This window comes from Pteropus alecto, unplaced genomic scaffold, assembly GCF_000325575.1.
Source record: "Pteropus alecto unplaced genomic scaffold, ASM32557v1 scaffold131, whole genome shotgun sequence".
In the NCBI taxonomy this organism is placed as follows: Eukaryota; Metazoa; Chordata; class Mammalia; order Chiroptera; family Pteropodidae; genus Pteropus; species Pteropus alecto.
In genome coordinates, this window is record NW_006434709.1 from 2,346,197 (window position 1) to 2,350,178 (window position 3,982).

General features: G+C 35.2%; 1 protein-coding gene across 3 annotated transcripts in view; it reads right to left on the minus strand.

The window, feature by feature from the left end:
• Positions 1-3,982, minus strand: part of ANXA4 (annexin A4) — a 54,127-nt gene that overhangs the window by 40,375 nt on the left and 9,770 nt on the right. Inside the window, exon 2 of one of the 3 annotated variants that reach the window (XM_015587634.2) lies at positions 3,643-3,756. The exons of the other annotated variants lie outside the window; for them this stretch is intronic. The gene's annotated coding sequence lies outside the window, so the exon portion shown is untranslated. The remainder of the gene's footprint in view (positions 1-3,642; positions 3,757-3,982) is intronic. 3 annotated transcript variants of the gene reach the window in all.

The following is a 3,982-nucleotide window of genomic DNA, read 5'->3' on the forward strand; positions in this document are numbered from 1 at the left end:
AATGTACTTAAATACAATTACATAACCCTTAAGAACTATACACAGACTATAGGCTACCATATCCTGAGACCCAAATTCCAAGATTAACCAGTACTCTTGATATCTTCTCTTGTCTTAGCAATCAGAAGTCTTAGGGATATAACAAGAGAAGCACCTCATCAGAAAAAAGAACTTTGAATCTAGCATCTGGTCTTTCTCATAATCTTTCCCAGAGAAACTAAAATCTACTCCATCTTTCTCTACAAAATTCTTACGATGCAGAAAAGAAACAGACAGATTGGCCCAAATAAGAAACTAAAGTACAGTGGTCTCCCCTTATCCACAATTTTGCTTTCCATGGCTTCAGGTACCCATGGTCATCCACAGTCCAAAAATATTAAATGGAAAGTTCCAGAAATAAAGAATTCAAAAGTTTTAAATTGCCTGCAGTTCTGGGTAGCATGATGAAATCTCGTACTGTCCTACTGTCCCACTGGCATGTGAATCATCCCTTTGTCCAGTGTATCCAGGCTGTATATGCTACTTGCCTGTTAGTAGCTATCTCAGTTATCAGAGGGGGTGGGAAGAGAGAGAGAGAGAGAAAGAGAGACAACGTTCACATACCTTTTATCACAGTATATTATATTGCTATAATTGTTCTATTTTATTATTAGTCATTGTTGTGCATCTCTCTCTGTACTTAATTTACAAATTAAACTTTATCACATGTATGTATGTATAGGAAAAAAACATAGTATATATCAGGTTCGGTACTATCCACAGTTTCAAGCATCCACTGGGAGTCTTGGAACTTACCCTCCACAGATCTGTGGGGACTACTGTATAGGAGGGAAGGGATTTGCAGTGTCAGGGAGAAAGCCAGACTCACAGCCAGGCTTCCAGTCGTCTTGCTAGATCTTATTTGCCTGTAGGCAGGAAAACAGGTATTATGTGCCCGGTCTTTTCCATACCAACACCACCTTTCTGTTTGCCCACGAGGGAAGAAAACTCTTCCCAGATGAACAAGAAAAGCAGCAGAGTTTTCCTTCACAGATTTGCACTGGGTCAGCCTCGGAGATCTGGAAGTCAGCAGAGAATCAACACTGCTCTCAAGTGTTCCATTTTATTCTGACTCCTCCCATGCCCTGAAAATACTCTGGTTTTGTGGACAACTCCCCCTCCCCCTGGATCAGCTACTCCTTCAGTGGGCCAGAGCAGGGTTCTATTTACAAATCTTTCCAGAATTCAAGCTGACTCTGGCAGAATAATACAAAAACAGAACTGTTAAAAATCTTCCACAGGGGATTTCTGATTTACATAGGGAACTTGCTATTTCTAATGCAGCCTCTCCCAATTTTTTTATTAAAAATCTCATGAAGGCATGGGGAGGAAAATAAGAAAGTCATGATCAAACTGAAAAGACTAGAACTAATGAAATGTCAAAGCTGAGAGGAAGTGAAACTAAGTAAAGGCAGATGGGAGAGAGATGGATGTAGAGGAAAGGGAGAGGGAGAGAGAGCGAAATGGGTTATACCTCTCCATGGGGATTGATCCAGAAAACCCCACCCCAGCCTACCACCTGAGTTGAGGAACTGTGAGGTGGACCTATTACTGACTCTACTCACCCTTAAACCAGCCAACAGGTGTTGGGGTGAACACTGAGATGGCAGAGTGGATACAGGGAGAGAAGACCAGTAAGAACCCTGTTCTTATCTGTCCTATTGCCAGGAGCTTTCATATGTCCAACTGCACTTGGGTCACATCTGGCCTCTCCTTTTGAATCACAAACTACAGGCTGCAATATCCTGAGACCAAAATTCCAAGGTCGACCAATACGATGGAACAGATAATAACTAGGAAGTACTATACATATATATAAATAAATTGTATTATTATTGTTTAGCTCAGAAGACCAGGCATTGGGGGTAGGAAAAGATGGCACCGTGGAGAAGCAGAGAGGAACAAAGAGAAAACTAGCTTGAAACTGGGAGTTGGACCAGGCACTGTACAAACAATTTTCTCTCCTGCTTAAAGATGCCAACACAAAGAGGTACACAGGGTGGGACTAAGTTCTGTTCACTTTGTCCTTTAATAGACGCAGTCTCTTTACCAGCGCTGTACAGTGCGGTAGCCACAAGCCACATGTGGTTTACTGAGCAATCAAAATGTGGCAGGTGCAATTGAGAACCCGAATCTTTTATTTTGTTTAATTTTAATTAAATTTAAAATTTAAAACTGAAGCAGTATAAAATATTTTTTCATAACACACAACTTTAATGTTTTGGTTGGGCTACATTTTACTTCACTCATTGCATTGTGTAGTGCACATGTCAGGCACGTTGCATTTTTTTGAGTGTTACACCTAATCACATCACCAATTTAGTTGGTGTCAACAGGTTTATTCACTTTGAATATTTTTCTTTGCATTGATGCAACATTTTTAATGTATATATTTGAATATGTTTTACAGACATTCAAGCTAAGTGATTACCTATGTAAATAGGGTACTCGTAATTAAATTTCAATGCTTATTATTTTTTAGTTTAAAAAATAAGTATAGACACATTTAAAATTTAAAACCAATGCATGTCACTGATGTGGAATAAGAGAGACTGAATTGGCATAAGAGTTAGTAAGTTAACTTAGATGCAGTTTACAAGTGTTATGCTTTTAGTTTAAAAGTCAAATTCTAAAAAAGATGAACCAGTTTTTTCAATGGGGATACAAATATTAAAGGAAAATCATTTTTTGGTACTCAATTCAGATATCAGAAAATTTTTAAGTATGTCTGAAATAATTTGAGCATGTTAGCCTACATGAAAACTAAATTTTATAAAACCTAAACACATAACAAGTATTTCTGATAAAAATTTAGTATTTGAATTCAGATGTTCTGTCAAACTACACACCAAGTTGTTAAGACTTAGTATGAAAAGAAGACTTTAAAATATCTCATTAGTAACTTTTTATATTGATCACATGTTGAAATGATAATTTTGGGTCTATTGGATAAAATAATTTCTATTATTAAAGTTAATTTCACCTGTCTTTACTTTTTAAATGTGACTACTAGATAATTCAAACTTACATTTGTAGCTCACTTTATATTTCTATTGCATAGCACTGCTCCAGACATCTCACCTTGTTTAATAATTATTACAGCTATTATTGAGCACTTACTTTATTGCATCAGTTACTGTTTTAAACACTTTACATAAATAATCAGGTTATCATTTTTAGTTTCACAAAAAACATATTTATCTTCTTAGTGCCTTCATTTACCATTTGTTAAAAAAAGAAAAAAGAAAAACACGCTATAACAAAATATTAGAGAATAAGAGAAAAAAGACAAAGCCATAGAATATTTAAAGGAAAAGCCTATCCCTGAAAATAAGTCATTTAATTATTCAGAAGAAACAGTCAGGAAACTATTGGGCATCTTCATTATTTGGTAGAATAACATAACATTCAAAATAGGAGAAAAATGACCAGCATAATAATATCAATAAATCCTTTGAGACTAAAGATTTTGGTTTAAATATTCTATACTCAGCACATCAAGGTCAAGATTAATTTTCTATGATCATCCTTTTCCTCCCTCTATTTAATCAAATGGCAAAAGATTTTAGGTTTTAAAACACATGTGTATTTAAGAGAACTTACCAAATCATATCCAAATATCATTCTTTTCATTACTGTTTGGTTTCAACTAAATTTTTTTTCCCCATAAAAATAGAATGCTCCAACATGAATCCTTCTAAAAGAAATGGAGACTACCTGCAGAAATCATGGAAAATTTTATATTAACACCTCAAGAAATCACAGAAATGATAAAACCAGAAAATGCTAGTTAGTTTTTAAAAATAATCTTTATTTATTTTTAATATTAAGGATAATAAATATACATGGCAGAAAAGCTATTGTCTGGTTTAATTTCTATTTTAGCAGCCTCAGGATTTTACGATGGTAACAATTAAGTGTGGACCCTGGACAGTTAGTGCTA